Consider the following 17,585-nt stretch of genomic DNA (forward strand, 5'->3'; position numbering starts at 1 on the left):
GCCGGAGCAGTGGCAGGCAGGGCATAGGAGCATCGCATTTTTGGAGCTCTTCCCGTTGGTGGTGGCTGTGACAGTGTGGGCGCAGGAGCTGGCGCACAGGCGGGTGTTGTTCAAGGTGGACAATATGTCAGTGGTGCAGGTAGTAAACCGGCAGTCCGCGAGGGAGCCACAGGTGCTGAAGCTGATGCGCGTTTTCGTCTTGAGGTGCTTGGAACACGATATCTTGTTCCGGGCTGAGCATGTGCCGGGAGTGGACAATGACATTGCGGATGCTTTGTCTTGTTCGCAGTGGCGGAGGTTCCATGGGCTAGCCACGGAGGCAGCGGCGGTCAAGACGGAGGTGCCGAAGGAGATGTGGTTGGTGGGAGAGCGCGGGTTGTTCAGTTGGTGAGGACGTCCCTGGCAGCGTCCACATGGAAGAGTTACGAGCAGGCCTGGACGGAATTTCTGCGTTTTGGAGCGGTAAGGCAGCGGGGCAAGTGGTGTCGGGAGGAGCAGGTGGTGCGTTTCATGCTGGGGTTGATGGACAAAGGTTTGGCGAGAGTGACCATCGCGGGTAAACTGGCAGGTGTGGCCTTCATGGGCAAGCTGTGGTGGGGGTATGCGCCCTCGGCGGGAGAATTGGGAGGGAGACTGCTGGAAGGTTGGGAGAGAGAGAGAGGGGCTCGAGCGCGGAAGAGGCGGACGATTACGGAGGAGATGTTGGCGGGCCTGGTGGACCAATTACCGCGGGTGTGCAGGGATCGTGCGGAGACGGTGCGGTTTTCCACGTTGATGTCGTGGTTGTATTTTGGAGCCTTTCGGGTGTCGGAGTTGGTGGGTTTGAAGGGTGGTACGGGGTTGACGTGGGGGGAGGTGGAGATCGGTGTTCGGGAAGTGGCGGTGCGGCTTCGGCGGTCCAAGACTGATCAGCGGGGAAAGGGTACGTGGGTGTTGTTGGGCCCGGGGGGGTACGGAGGCGGTGTGCCCGGCGGAGTGGGGGAGACGGCTGGCAGAAGAAGGGAGACAGGATGGTTCGGAGGTCTTTGGCAGGAGAGGGGGGGGCCGTGTGACGGCGGCGCAGTTGTTGTGGGTCCTGCGGCACGCCCTGCGGTCTATGGGTGAGGACCCGGGGGAGTTTGGAACGCATTCGTTTCGCATCGGTGCAGCGACGGAGGCAGCGCGGAAGGGTTGGGGAAAAGAGGAGATCAAACGGCTGGGGCGGTGGAAATCAGACTGCTATAAGTCGTATGTGCGGTTGCGAGGGGTAGTGTTGGATTAGAATGGATGTTTGGGATCGCTGCTTACATATGTCTCTTTTCAGGTGCGGTGGCGGTGCCTACAGAGGCAGCGGTGTCCATATATGTGGTGGGCCATTCGTTTGTAAAGAGAGCGGAGAGGGCTAAGTGGGAAAAATGCAGGAACCTCAATCTGGAGCTGGACAAGAATTTGTTTAGGTGTCATTGGAGGGGCAAAGGGGGCATGCGTTGGCACGAGTTGGTGCCGGTCTTGAACAATGTTGTGCGGGGGGGGTCTGCCCGGATGTTGTGGTCATACACCTGGGTGAGAACGACTTGGTGCAGTGCAAAGGGTTGGCGCTGGTGAAACAAATGAGGAGGGACTTGCTGGAGATCAAGAAGCAGTGGGCGGGGTGATATGTCATCTGGTCAGAGTTCATACCCAGGAGGTGTTGGAGGGGGGCGGAGAGGCCAGGGGCTATAGATAGGACTAGGAGGAATATTAACAGGGAGATGAGGGCTTTCTGTGACAAGGAGGGGGTGGGAAGGATGGAACACCCAGAGCTGAAGTATGGGGCGGTCTACTTTTTTATGGAGGATGGTGTACATTTGTCGAGATATGGGATGGAGCTGTATATCGTGCAATTGAAGGAGGCGTTGGACTGGGCAATAGGGGTGCGCAGGTATCCAAAGGTGCAGGGGCCCTAAGGGGGGGGTCGAAAGCCATATGGGGGCTTTCGAGTGGCGCTTTTCCTAGTCAAACGGGGGGGGGTAGGATAGGAGGAAGGAGTTTTACTGGCTGAGGAGAGGGAGTGTACAGATGGCTGATGTTGAAACAGAGAGACAAGTGTTGGGTAATTTATAATGATGTTATGTTGTTGGCGGGGAACTGTTTAGGGGAGGGGGTGGGGGGTTTTGGCAGGTACATGTATAATTAGTTAGGCCTAGTTTTGTACGGCAAAGGCCAAGGTTGGGGTATGTTGTCAGGATGCACCTGTTTCCCAATAAAGCGGCCTTTATCACACCTACATCTGTGTCCTGTCGGTTCTTCCCCTCCCCGTCTCCCAATGGGCCCCAATGGGGCTTTGGGGGGGTGGCCGACCGGAGGGAGGCTTGCCCCCCCGGGGAGTTTTGGGGCCCCGGGAAGAGGGGAGGGGGGAAGCATTACGAGGGGACACAGGAAGGGACGTGGGTCTTGGGCGAGGCAGTAGGGTTTGGGCTCCTTTTGGGCTGTTAGGGATAAAACCGGCCATTTTGGGTCACTGTGCACCATTTCGTGGGACAGTGACCCAGCAGCAGGGGGGCATAGTCTGGAGCGTTGTCCCACCCACCCTCCCTTAGGTTAGGTTTTTTCGGGGGAGGAGGGGTCAGTTTGCTCAGGGGATGATGCCTGTCGGGAGTCCCAAGGGTTGTTGTGAAGCAGGTGCCTTCTGAGTTAGGGTTTTCGGGTTGTGTTGTCGCTGGGGGCAGGTGCTGCAATGTTCATGTCGGATGGAGCTTTTCCTAGTCAAACGGGGGGGGTAGGATAGGAGGAAGGAGTTTTACTGGCTGAGGAGAGGGAGGGTACAGATGGCTGATGTTGAAACAGAGAGACAAGTGTTGGGTAGTTTATAATGATGTTATGTTGTTGGCGGGGAACTGTTTAGGGGAGGGGGTGGGGGGTTTTGGCAGGTACATGTATAATTAGTTAGGCCTAGTTTTGTACGGCAAAGGCCAAGGTTGCGGTATGTTGTCAGGATGCACCTGTTTCCCAATAAAGCGGCCTTTATCACACCTACATCTGTGTCCGGTCGGTTCTTCCCCTCCCCGTCTCCCGATGGGCCCCAAACAGAGGAAGGAAACCAGTAACGCTGCCCCTGGCCACTAGCACGCACGCAGCACTTTAACCCCAGCCCCTGAAGGGGCTTTGAAAACTCGGCGGCGGTCCCGCAGCACGGGGGAATACCGGGCAAAGACAGGCCCGTCTTAGCCCATCATAGACCGACAGAGACCGGGCTGGGCCACAGCTCTTTCACCTACACATTAAGGTACTGTGATTTGATGCCAACTTAGACGAAGAAGAAATCTGAATAAGGATATTTTAAATACCTGACTTTCCACCGCTCACCTGACAGGAGAAACTGCTTGTGGTGTAAAGCGCACTGTGCAGTATTGTTAAAAGATATTTTAATCTCTTGATTTAGTTAAACCCTTTGGTGCTGTATCTGATTTTTGGTATACTTTTTATGTTTTTCTTGCGATATTGACAGTATGGGGAAGAGAAAAATGGCGAGCATCGAGAATAAAAAGGTAGCTAAATCAGGGGAGAATTCCCACCAGTCCCTTCTTAGCTGTCTTTCAGGAGTTGTGGGTGCCATAGAACGGCATATTATAACGGTCGAAGAGGCTTTAAATCCTGTAACGGATGAGGGTGCTTTAGTGGAAGTCAGTTCTAACCGAATTGTGGTGCAGAGAAGCATTTTGGGCGTAAATGGTTACTCTGCAAACATTCGGACTATATATCAGGCAGAGAGCAGGAGTACGATGTGAAACAACAACCTCCGATTAAGCGTGCCAGGAACCCTGATAATTGCCCCTCTACTTCTGAGGAACCAGGCTTGTTGATTAGGAGGTCCTCTCCTAAAGTTTGTAAAAAGGCCCCATAAAAGGCAATGCTCATATCAACTATTAAAACTGAAGATTGGGAAAAATCACTAGTCAGCTCTAACATGCGCACACAGAGTGAGGTTGGAAAGTTAAAAGTAAAACTGGAAGCTCTGGATTCGTTAATTAGAGAGAGTCTAAGTAATTTGACATCTAGAATAGGCACTATGGAGGTAACTTTAGCTAAATATTTGGACAAACTTCAGCCCCTAGTGCTTGAGGGTATGTGTATGCCCGCCCAAACGAGTAATTATGACCATCAAATCAATAGTACAAGGCCAAATAAGATTAGCTCTGCCCCAGTTACCCATAGCGTATTAAGATATGTGTCATCTAACACAATTCAACAAACTTCTGTTAATACTGAGGTTCATCCACCTACTATCCCACCAGCTTTGACTATGCCCACACTTATCCCACCATCTATAAATTCAAATCATGTGCATGAAAATACGAGGGAACCACACACCACACACCTGGACCTACCGCCAGCTGCTACGCCTTACGTAGTGGTGTTAGTCAATGTTCCCACACCAAAAGAGGGGAAGGTAGAACCTTGGGAGATTCTGAGGAACAAGTCCTTACATTGGCTTTAGTACTAGGACGGGTTTAACCGAGAGGTTATTTGATGAGTTTAAGATGGTAAGGAGAGTGGGGTGGTTAGTTAGAGGGTCAAAAGAACTCCCATGGGACTGTGTAGTGTTGTCATTTAAAACCCCTCAACTAGTAAAATCAATACTGAGCAGAGTGGGAAATAATCCCATGTTTGGTTCAGGTGTCAACACCGTTCCTTTAGGCTATATCTATCAACCTATACATAGCAATAATGCCAGGGCAAACTGGGAACTTCACACCCCGTTTTACAGAAGACAGTCTAATATTTCCACTCAAAACCGTTTCGATATACTTAAGAATCTCGAAATAGTTGTTTAACTGAGATTAGAGGACCTTACTCAAGTTGTAAAATTTAGTGGCATGGATGTTTCTCCTAATATGGGATCACTAATAACTAGATCTAGCAATGTAACAGTCAATCCACAAGTCCAAGTAATAGCGGAAACCGCAGAGGAACTTAACAACACAACCTTAGATACGGAGGTTGCCTTGATTCAAACCTCCATGTCTCTAACTGGACTCACGCCCTTGCTGGCGGAAGGAGGTGGGGAGAGACTGGTTGTAAAGGCAGGAAAGATAAATGCCAGATCATGTTTTGAAATGTCGCTGGTTTAAAATCTAAAGTGACTTACAAATTGTGGATTGACTATGTGAATAATTATGAGATCTTTAGTTTACAAGAAACATGGGTAGATGGGCCAATTCATATGATGGGGTACAAAACATTCCATACCCCAGCATGAAGATCGACCATGGTAGAGCAAAAGGGGGTCTTTGTAACTACATTTCTAATCATTTAAACACAAGGAAAGTTAAATTACCTGTCATCAACCGATATTACCAAATCATTCGTTTACACATAGACCAGCCTTTTTGTGTGATAATATTGAATTTTTACAACAATGCTTCTCCGGAAATGCTGGAGGGAACACTGAGAAACCTAAATAGAGATGTGAATACTTTGCAGTCTTATTCCACTAAAGATGTTTTTGTTATATGGGGTGGGGATTTCAATTGTTCTTTCTGTTAAAATGGTGACAAGGGGGTCTGTGGAATAACTTATGAAAAAGGCACCAGTTTCCCCCATTTTTTGCATACATTGTATGAAGATTTCCTGAATGACATTATGTTTTCATGTGATATGCGTTTTGCTAACAACTTATGTTCACCCGTGGTCCCTTTTCTCCTGACCTTCAATAGATGAGGTACCTTTTCTATCATAGATTTTATTTTGATTTCGAGCAAATATTACCCCGTGTCAAGGATTTTAATACCCATGATATCGCTCTAAGCGATCTTTTTCCACAAAGCATTGATGTCATGGTGTACAAACAGGATTTTAACACAAAAGGTAACTCCACACAGTTCCTGAAGAATATCACTTTCAGTAGGCAAAATGGGTATGCACTGAAGCGGTGAAACTGGATCCAGAGGAATTTGTCACCAAAATAGTGACGAGATGTAAAAAAATATGTTTCTTGCATGTCTCGATTAAAATTCTTCTCACCTCGAAATCGTAGTTTTTAGCTATCTCAAATCAAATTAAAGAAACGCTGTGGGTAAATGTAAAAAGGAATGAAACCCATAGTGAAGGATGGTTTGACTCTCAATGCACAAAGGCCTATAATAAACCTAAATATGCATTTAAGGCCAGGGACAAGGATCAGGACTTTATAAGGGAAGCCAGAAGAAATTATAAGAGGACATTAAATGAAAGAAAGAAAAAGTTGAAAGAGGAAGCCTGGAACACCCTACATGAGGCTTTGATTAATCGAGACTCTACTCCATTTTGCAAGGTAGTTAATGCACTATTTTTAGCCAAGAAAGACAAAGCTACAATAGAGATCGCTATAACAAAATCTGAGTGGGTATCACACTAGTAAAATCTTTATACTAACCAACCGTCAGTTGATCAGGGAACTCCGGAGACTGAGGCCGACTTTGAGTCTTTCCTCACGTTCCAAAAATTAACATTGGATTTTACTTTGAGCAAGGTTAATGCAGCCATAATTGCTAGCCTAGGTAGTAAGGCTCCTGGGCCTGATGGCATCCCGGTTGTCCTATTTAAAACTAATATGGCAATGTGGGGACCACTTCTAACACAAGTCTTTAATGCATGCTGTTCTAGGGGGCTTTTATCGTCTTGGTACGAATCTACAATCGTCCCCAGCATTGGCATAGCCAATAGGTCTCGCTTTTGGGACCTTATAAGTATTTAGGTATGCAGCACCATATCCTTGGTGCAACAACATCAACTGTTGCAGGGCTAACAATTATAAGGTCCCAAAGGCCCAAATGCTTGTCTCCTTTTTAACCCTGACCAAGGCATGCATGAATAAAGTTGTACGCCTGCCCTGGCGTCACTTTCAATCACTTTGTTTTTATTTTTTGCAAGCTAAGAGTACCTCATGACCCTTTAGCTCGGAGCAAGGTTTCAACTTACTATCCCAAAACATCCAAAGACCTCCACCTTCTCAGTGAGGGAGTTGTAGCCCACACAGAGATGAGCTCCCATGGTGCGAGGAGAATCCTAACGATGAAGCATGCTACCTCTGGTAGGTGAGGGAACCAGATGTTTCTTTTTGTATGATAGTTATATGAATTGGGAGTAAACTCCTGCAGGTGTATAAATCACACCTGACCCTCCTTAATTAGACGGGCACCCTGACAACGCCAGTTTGCTTACCATCTGATAACTACACTACATGATATTGTGTCTAACGTGCTTATGGTGTTGTGGTTAGCAGGAAACAGGCTCACTAGAGGTGTGAATTGTTCGGAGGGTGTCCTTATAGGTATTTCCACCTATTGCGATGTAGGTTCCTAAATGAATATGTAACATTGAGTAGTGTGCTTGTTATACATTTTCTTTTTAATAAACTATTTTACATTTAAGAGGTAAAAGTATCAAAAAACAACAAATTATTGGGTGCTTGGTATGCAACTTCAGACTGGGGTGCAAGTCCACACCACCTCCACTGAGTAGGCTTTGGACTACTCAGCCTCACTACGCTGTTAAGAGTAGAGTCCTAAAATGGGGTAGTTGGTTCCCAGCAGATAGAAGGATGCAGGCTTATTACTTGTGAAGGACCCAGATCCTTAGCAACTAATAGCCCACTTTCTTAAAAACATCTCTAGCATTTCCGCAAAACAATTGTGACCATTTCAATTTATGTTAGATGAAATTATGTTGCAGGTTTATTAAAGAAGGTAGAGGAGTTACCTACATCAGATACAAGGTTATACAGCGACAATGTGTCCGAAATTGGTCTGGCCACCTGAATGGCTAACAACCGCAAGGAGGAGTAATTTGGTATTGTGCTTTTCACATTTCACATCAGGCCCCCCTGCAGCCCCTCACGGAGAAACACCATGGATGCCGTGCAGATGGCCCAGGCTTCCAATTGTTCAACACAATATTTTCATGCCATCACTTTCCTCCTGGTGCCCCACCATAGGAACTGCCAGGGTTTTGTTTTCTAGTTCCCATTTTACTTCTCTTGGAGTTATCTGCTGCACTAAACAAACCCCTTCAGATTGCCTTGCAAACCAATAATGTCTCTGAAAGTGATCCAGTGCAGAACAAGAAGGCACATACTCTACGGTAAGCATAGTTGGCATGGTTGGCAACTGCTGCCTGCCACAAAAATCAACCAATTGTATTAAATGCATAAAACCAATTAGCCTTGGGCCTGACACCAAAAGCATTCTAGGCCACCAACATGAGTTTGTTATGCAACCAATGATCATCCTGCAGAAAGATTAAAAGCCGTCAGACTACAATCCAAATGGCAGAAAAAGCCACAAAGAAGACCAAAATTAGGGCAAGAGGTTTTTATATTCCTCTCAAAACATCACCCCACCTCAGAAGTGACAAAGCAGGAGGGAGAAGGGGGAAGTGAACTGAATGATTGATGCAGCCCGTTCCAGGTTAGTCAACAAAAAACACTACATGGGGAGAAGAGTAGTTTAACGTGGAATGAGGAAGCAACAGTTAAGTTTGACACTTGACTCTCAACCTGCTTGGAATGCTGTCAGCTTCAGAACCACTGCAGTGATAATTTACTAGTGACCGAATAAAAGCATTCCATACCGAGCTAATCTGTATCTGAAGAGATAAAAACATAGGATAACATGGTATGTCAGTTGAATGTTCTGTTTTTTCGTAGCTTCTGTTACACCATCAGTGGTATTGTATTGTTATTCTGCCCAACAGGTATTCCGATGACAATAGCTACAGTAGTCTATAATCAAGAACTAAAAATAACTAGCCGATCGGGTTATTAGAACTTGATGCTTGCTGATGACTAATCTTAAGACCCGGATTTCACAAATTTGAATCTTATAATGCAGATATCGATATATTAAGCAGCATGAAGCTGGGGGATAGTAACAACACAAGATTATAGCGCCAGTAAACAGTATAACTACAAGTAAGAGCAACAAAAAAGTATTGCAATAGGAAGACCATACTGATCAGAGGAGGGCACCTTAAATGTTAAAATTATAATATACATGCTCCTTAAAGATTTCCGGGTACAGGCTACTTTTTGTAAAACTGAGCATGATGTAATTTCACTGTAAACAGTGCGGCTTCTGCCACACTTAAGAATGTCACTTAGGGATCAATATGTGTCCTATTCAAATGCAAAACAACCATTTATGCATTTAAAGGGTAATTTTGCCAGTGCTTGCCATAATATAGGTCCTCATTTTGACTGTAACGCAGGCCTATGTGGGAAGCTTCGAAGGCCCATCTATGAAGGGTCAGGACATCAAAGGCAGGACATATTTTTTGTATTCAAAAGGGAGAAAAAAAGTCCAGTTTCTAGGATTAAAGCTGAGTAGTTACAGCTTTAGTCAGGTTTCATCTGTTTTCTGTGAATAACTTTATTAAGTTTCATTGACAAACAACTGTTTATAAAACCAATAATACATCACTACAGTAATACCCAAACTCAATGCATTTAAAGAAAAGTGAGCATGCAGATGCACCCGGAGAGCAAGAATGCAGATAACATAATATAGACAAAGGTCCCTTAATCTAGGCAGCTTCAACTAGCACCACACTTCTCTAGTACACCGCACTTGGACCCAGTGCTGAAAGGTAAACTTAAAGGCCCTCAGTATCCATGATAACTGCAGAAAGGCGATACTGTGGGGTAAAATAGAGAAGATTCATTAAGACATAGCTTGCAAATGGTTACTGCCTTCCGGCTGTGTGCAAATACCTCAACTGCAGAGGCATCTCTTCCTTAATCCATCTGAACCTTCGCTGTTGGTGTTTGCACTCGATACGATAGAGTCAACTATGGAAAGAAAACAAGCTTGCAGCAGCAGGGGGAGGGGAGGGGTAGGGAGTCTGCACTGGTTTCACTTTCAGGAGCGAGCAGCGCCAGGAGCGATAATTGCTACCATATGGTGCTGCGCGCTCCAGCATGTGAATTGCCACACATGCATGCGTTGCCATGGAAGGCAATGGAACGCGTTCACGTTTTTGGCAGAAAAAGTGGATCGATGGCTAAAGGTCTTTTTGACTATGCAGCATATGCACGCTGTGTAGGCGAGACCTAAAAAGGGAGACAGGGCAAACCCAGTATGTTACCGCCCAATTTCATGATTGGATTCTACAGTTAAGATCATAGGGTAAGAGATTTTAGATAGATTGCAGACGTGGGCGGGGGAACAATCAATTTTAAGTGACCTACAATATGGCTTTCGCAAGTGCCTGGGCACAACTGATTAGGGCCTAAATTTACATATCCTATTGGATAAATACACTAAAGCGAAAAGGGAAAGGCTGTGTTTAACCTTTGTTGACTGAACATCAGGATTTGACTGTGTTGTTCACGAAAAGCTATGGGCGATTTTAGACAATTCTAAAATGTCCTTTCTAAGGCAGCTTTACTCAGGGGCGAGGGTCCGTTTTGGACAGAGCAGGGATTGCACTAAGAATTTCAGCGTATCGAGAGGAGCGAGGCAAGTCTGTGTCCGCCCCATTTCTATTCACGCTATATATAAACAACCTAGAATCCACCCTGGTCAAGGAGTGCAGGTACTTATCATCAGTAGCGACTCACCCTATCCTTGCACTCCTGTATGCAGATGATGCGGTCCTGATGGCCCGTTCGCCCCTCGGTCTCAAAAGGGTAGTAAATCCCTTCACAACTTTTATGACTAAACTGGGTCTCACCATTAATTGTTTAAAAACTTTCTCAATGAACTGCGGGAATGAGTCCAATAAAAAGAAAAATACAACTTTTATTATTACCATGGCAGTAGAGTGTACTAATACTTTTTCTATCTAAGGATTATATTTGATCAATCAGGTTCTTGGAGTCGGCCAATTAAATGCAGAAGGCTGTTATTTAGCAAATCAGTGATGACATTTACAAATTTTAGCAGAAAACTAGGCAGACGCTTCCCGGGGAAATTGCTACACACCTACAGGGCAAAATGTGTTGCGATTGCCACTTATGAAGCGGGAATCTGGGGATATGGCAATGTTAGCTCACTCCAGATGGCAGAAAATATTTTTCTCAGGTTTCTCTTGGCAGTACCGGACAGTACGTCAACACAGAAATGAACATGCCACACTTACAGGACGTGATCAAGATACAGCCTGTCCTCCTGTGGCATAGGGTTTGGACCACTGACACGCCTGTTTTTAATCTCCACATTTTGAAGGATGCACTTGGAACTGATGGGGTCAAACACATAAGATGGCTAGAATATGTTAAAACATTTTTACACTCAAATAGGCCACCCAGAATACTATAATGACCCCTACACTATGTGTGATGTGTCCAGGAAGGATCTTAAAGGCAGTTGTATGCAATTCCTGAGTGAAACCAGAACTATGACTGAGATGGGAAAAACTACGGTCATAGCACACCATCTTACTTTGACTTCTGTAACTACACAACCATATATTCAGTTAATCACAAGAGACTATGACAGATGTTTGCTAACACGTTTTAAACTGAACATATTGCACAGATCTTTACGTTTCCCTGAAGTAAACGATTGGTCTGGATTACTTTGTAACGGCCCGTGTGATGACGTGTCTGCTCAGTCATGTATACATATATTGCTTTTTTGCACATTTTATTCAATACCTAGAAAAAGATGGATCATCCCTGTGTTAAAAAGACTGGGACTGAGAAAATGCAGCCCTGCATTCCTGGTGTTGCAATTTCTGGACAATGTATTCACTATTGCCTCTGTTATTGCTTTAAAACATTTTTTTAAATCTTGTAAATCAACTGTGATATGACTTTCATATATTTTTTAGCTTTTGTGTATAGCTTTTGATATTACTGAGGAATTTTGTGTGTGACCTATGAACTGTGCTTTTATAGTTATCTTTTTCATAGTAACCGAATAAAGTTCTTTGAATTAAATGGAGTCCCAGGCTGTATTTTGCTGCTGGCCCTTTGAGTCCTATCTGGGTTAGGGAATTTGAATTTAGAATTTATTTACTGTACAGTTAATAAAAACTCACAATATTAAGCAATAGATAAAAAGTCATTGACTGCTTTAAAAAACTTTTAGAAAAAGTGTTGCACATTAATAAAATCACAAAGAGTCTATAGTAAATTAATGAGTCTTTTTCCTGTTGGCCGTGGCCTTAGTACTTGTGGTTCTTATGATTTGTAAGGCCGTTGGAGAAGTTGCTATTCTCCTGATATAATTAATTGTTGCACCCAACTGTCTTTTCATTTAGTCTTATGTGTGATTTCATCTTTTATTGTGAGTGCCGTTGCTTTAGTACTTATGGCCTTATAGTTTTTAAGCTATAAGTAGGGGGTTATACCCAGATAAAGTTACGGGGACCTGGGTTATCAAATGAAGTATAGGAAGGGGTCCCAGTAAGCATGAAATAATAACAAGGAATGTGTAAACAATCAAAAAGACAAATCTTAAAGACACATTGTTTTATTCACAATGTGCTAGTATCTTGCATATACTTCACTTTTGAACATTCATTAATCAGTGACTATTTTACAGTGCCCCAAAAGTTGGGAAAAGGGGGAGGGGGTGTGATACGTGTGGGTAATAGGTGAAGGAAAAGGGTTTGCAGTGACAGTAAAATCGGCGAATAAGACAAATTGAATGGAGTTACAATGTTCATGTACCCAGAACCAGACCAATAGGTTCATACAAATTATTTTACAGAAATCATACTCCAAATGTACAGCAAATGAGAACAATGGGGTGTGGAGTTGACAGCAAAGAACAATGTGTTGTCGACGTTTCGACCCTCGTTTGCAGATATGCGTATTGATCTTGCCGTGGGGTCTTCCTCAGGACTGGGGAGTTGGGGACACGTGACCTAGTTAATGTACAAATATACATGTATTATCTTAAAGGGACAAAAATTCACCGTAAATTACTCGAGCGTAACATGGCACACCAACCATTTAATGATGATGGCTGACAGTTAACAGAGAGTTTCCCGCCGGGTGGGATAGACATAATGCAACAAGTGTGTCGCCCAAAGCGCGACTAATGCAACCAATTAATGTGTTATTAATCCTAAATCAATATCGTTGTGGAGAGAAGGAGCAGTCTGTAGATAGGTATAACCGCACAGGGGCAGCCCATCCACGAACACCTGAAGGCTACAAGTGAATTGGCCACAACTACTAAGTACGAGCTGGTTGTACAGATCGAAAGTATAAAAATCTCACATATCCCATTGGTGACTGCTAAATACTAAGGTTAAATTGGGTCGGACTCGGAGAAGTTGAAACTTACCACAAAAGTGGTGTGCACCGGACCCGTTTGGTGGAGGGTTGATATAGAAAATAGATCTGTAATTAAAATGTACAGTTCTTATTCTACTGACAGTGCTCAGTTTGTAAAAATGCGGGGGTGGCCACATAATAGAAAACTTACCGAGGTCTCACTCGGAAGCGCCGTGTGAATTAATGGTCAGGGGTCCGACAGGGCATCAATAGGGCAGTAGCTCTAAATATATAAAGAGCAAGGGCAGACATTAAAAACTAATTACCAAGCCAGACGGGTTGGAGCCAAGAGCGGAGAGCCAGGAATGGACTTACCCGACAGCCGTATTTCGTCAACATTCGGCGTGGGGTAGCGAACATTCGCGCTGTGGCATCGAGTCAGTTGCAGGACTGAATCAAGAAAAGAAAAGATTACGGAGCGTTACAAGTATGGTGATAGGGCTCGGGCTCGGAGCATGCACTCGGAGCGGTGCTGATGCTTACCGGTATATGGAATGAATCCGAAGCCGTTCACTGCTCGCAAGGGGAATGGCGAAGCAGAGTTCCGCTTACTGGGGTGTTACCTAGGTAACATGTCACGTGATTCATTGACAGGGTGAAAAGACGAAACTCGGTCAGTGGATAGCGTGAGGTCAGGCATTTCGTGGAAATACACACGGAATATTGCACATAATGCTCAATGTGTGAATGCACATTATGATTGAAGCCATTAAGGGTGCCAGGAATGACGTTTTGTACAATAACGTAGCCAATACGGCAGATGGGTAATTTAAGATGCAGTGACATCTCCCAATGTGAAGGGATCGTAATATCGGAGCCAATATAGGCAGTCGACAGTGGAGGGGATCTCGCACTTTTGAGGAAATGCATCGGCTTGGGAATGACTATAGTCACCTATAGATAATCACTTCTCAAATTCATTACTGGCTGTTATGCGAACATGAATAAGTGAATAATAACATCATAATCACACCATAATAGTCTCTTAGCTTAGACACCCATAAAATTGACGGAGTGCTCAAATCAATGGCGTACCTCACACAAGCGGGTCTTCAGGGTTGAAACAGAGCATCACTGCCTGCCTGCAGGTTTTTTCACCCTTCTGGTTCCATATGGGCCGAAGCATGGAACGCCTTGTGTCCACAAGAGCTTCGCAGATACAAATGATTTGTGTAAGGTCCTCCTTCGCAGATTGGCAAAGGCGACATGAGTTTGATGGATTAGGCCTTTTCCATGGTGCCAGATGACGTGCTATGGGTATGTTGCCTAAGCGCATGTTTAGGAACTTATTTTTTATGTGAGGCCCGTTGATAGATACTCTTGTGGCTTTGTGGTTCTGCACCCTTCGAGCACAACCCATCCGTGCGCTCTCTTGGATAGGGTGGCTCTATCCTCGAGTGAGGAGACCAATTTGATGACTTTCGACACAGCTTTTTTAAAGGTCCCAAAATCCATTCTTGTTTCCCAGAGCGTTTTTAGGCATAAGCTCTCCAGTGAGTTGGTTAGGTAGGCCCTTGCTGGCGAAGTTTCTTTGGCGGTAAGTTCAATCCATAGGTTGGCGTTTAAGGATCCTTGCTCAGCCTCTTTAATTTTGCGCCAGCTTTTTATTTATTGACCTTTCCTCTCCACAGATTGTTTCTGCAGTCCGAATTCAAGACGAATTTGTGCGGGCGAAGAGTTTTTAGGAAGGTGGAATATTGCCCTATATGCACGGCTGATTGTATTGTCTAGAGTAGTGCATCTTTACCTCGCATTGATTCGCTGCAGTAGGAGAGCATGGGCTGTAGGCGAGCTTTTATTACCTGTAAGAGAGGGGCTAATGTCCTGTCAGGGAGAACTTTCTGCAGGGGCCTTGTTGATATTTGGAAAGTCATGCCCTTCCAGCGAATGGCCTCTAGTTGTTGTTTGAAGGAGCCATTGCCATATATTATGACTCCTAGGTATTTATATGAGGTCACCAGTTCTAATCTTTGATTGTCCAGGAACCATGCGGGTTTCCGTTTTTTGTTATGGTTCATTGGCATGACTTTGGTTTTGTTCAGATTGATTGTTAGAGAATTTGCTTTCGAAAATGCGTTAGTTCTGTCCAGAAGGTTTTGGAGGCCAATAGTAGACCGGCTGATGAGGACCAGGTCGTCTGCGTAAAGCAGATTTGAGAGCATAATATTTCCTAACCGAGGTGCGTGTGATGTAACTGTCTTTAGCTCTTCAGGGAGATCCACGAGGAAGAGATTGAACAACGTTGGGGCTAGGACGCAGCCCTGTTTTAGTCCTTTGCTAGTTTTTATTTTTCTTGTTAGATGTGTGCCAGATCCCAGTTTTATTTGGACCCAAATGTCGGTATGTAACATTACCAGCTGCTGTAGGAGGGGGCCGGGGATTCCCCTTGAGCTCAGCTTCCGCCATAGTTTGTGCCGATCTACATGGTCGAATGCGGCGCTGTAATCGATGAAGCACATGTACAGGGAGCTTTTTGCCGTGTTTGCTGCGTCGAACAGTAGGGTTAACGCCATGATGTTTGTTAGGGTACCCTGGCCCCTCCGAAAACCCGTCTGTGTAGCTGGGATGATGTTCTTTTTTGTTGCCCATGTTATTATATCATTCAGGATGAGGCCTGCATAGTACTTTGCCTCTACATCTATCAGGGCAATCAGACTGTAGCTGCTTGGATCTGTCCTAGTGCCTTTTTTGTATATTGGGCTTATTATCGAGCCACTCCAAGATGTTGGTATTCTTCCTGTTTCCCTTACTTCGTTGAATACTGGAGTCAAGGTAATGCTCCAAAAGGCTGGATTCTGTTCATATAATATCGGAGGGATCCCGTTTGGTCCTGGAGCCCCCTCAAGTTTTCCCTTGGAGATTTGTTTAAGAATAATGTCTGCTGTTTCCTGAGCTGATGATTCATTCTCGATTGTTCTAGGCTCAGCTATCGTTAGACGGGCTTCGTCCTCTGTTGGAGTGTGGGACCCGGTTGTTTTCTTTTTGAGCGCCTGGTTTGCATTTTTGATAAGTGTGACAGTTTTGTCCATTTGGTGGAGAGCTCCCTCTTCCGAATCAACCCCTTTGACTTTCTTCATTGCAGGGTCGCTTGTGTTTAAGTGAATTGTTAAATAGTTTGCCCAGTCGGATTCCGGTATATCAGAGTTGATGCCGTTGTGGTCTGGCTGTTGAAGCCTGTGAATGGTCTTCCAAAAACTAGAGCTGTTCTTCTGCTTTGAATTATGTAAAATCTTTGCCCAAAGTTCTTCGTTCAATTGCCTTTTCCTTTCCCAAGTTTTCTTTTGTAACAATGCTTTTGACCTGCGAAGCTGCAGTTGAATTTCCGTGTTGTTTGGATCTTGACGGAGTTGCCTGAGGGTCTTTTTTATTTCAAGCTTGATATTTTTTGTTTCTGCAGTTGTTACTTTGCCAAGCAAGAACCTTGTGGTATTAACTTTTTGAGTTTTCTTCCCTGTGGCATGTTTTTCTCCTAATGCCGCTGTGAAGTCTTCCCAAAGAACGAGAGGATTGTCAGTTGTATTGGATATTTCCTGTATTATTGTTTTTGCACTGGTTGCTAGTGCTTCCATATCCATGGTCTTACATCGTAATTGCTTATAGTTAGCGGTGTATTCTGTACACATGCTTCTTGTTTCTGCTGCTTCGTTCTTACAGGTCAGGGCTAAGTGAGGTTCTAGCGGCAAATGGTCGCTCTGAGCTCTGTCTCCTATCTTAAATGATTGTAGTTTGTCATACAGCGGGAGTGTTACTAGCATGAAGTCAAGGTAGGATGAGGTGATTGACAAATAGTATGTTGGTACTGGAGGAATATCCTCTTTGAATCGTCCATTGAGAACGCGCAGGTTCAGTTGCTCTAGAGCTTTTACTAGCTGGGAGGGAGTGTTGGTATGTTTGTGTCTGGGTTAGGGGACATTCACTTCAGCCAAATTGGGTGGCTGTAGTGGGTGGGGGGTGGGTTGTTTGGATACCAGGCATGTTAACTGGTTAGACAGTTTTCTTGTATCTTTACTCTCCCTTTCTCTTTTCTCTTTTCTCTTTTCCTTCCTCTCTTCCCCCTTCCCCTCCCCTTCCTTCCCTGGTCTCACACCCATTGTTAACGGGTTCTACCCCTACACCAGCACACATGTAGGGGTGAGAATGCTGATGAAATGCATTCACTAAGGGCCATATGTATCATCATCCAGTTTTGCGATTCTCAAATAGCGATTTTTAGGAAACCGGTATTTGAGAATCGCAAATAGGTATGTATGTACAAAATCACAGTATTTTTACGATTTCTTAAAATTCCTTAATTGCGATTATCAAATTGCGGATCGCAATAAAGGAATACTTTCCCATTAATTTCTATGGGCCAGGAGGC

General features: G+C 44.7%; 1 protein-coding gene across 1 annotated transcript in view; it reads right to left on the reverse strand.

Annotated features, from left to right (window-relative positions):
- TLL2 (tolloid like 2) overlaps window positions 1-17,585 on the reverse strand; it is a 2,097,051-nt gene that overhangs the window by 610,837 nt on the left and 1,468,629 nt on the right. The gene's annotated exons all lie outside the window — the stretch shown is intronic.

This window comes from Lissotriton vulgaris, chromosome 5 (assembly GCF_964263255.1).
Source record: "Lissotriton vulgaris chromosome 5, aLisVul1.2, whole genome shotgun sequence".
Taxonomy (NCBI): domain Eukaryota; kingdom Metazoa; phylum Chordata; class Amphibia; order Caudata; family Salamandridae; genus Lissotriton; species Lissotriton vulgaris.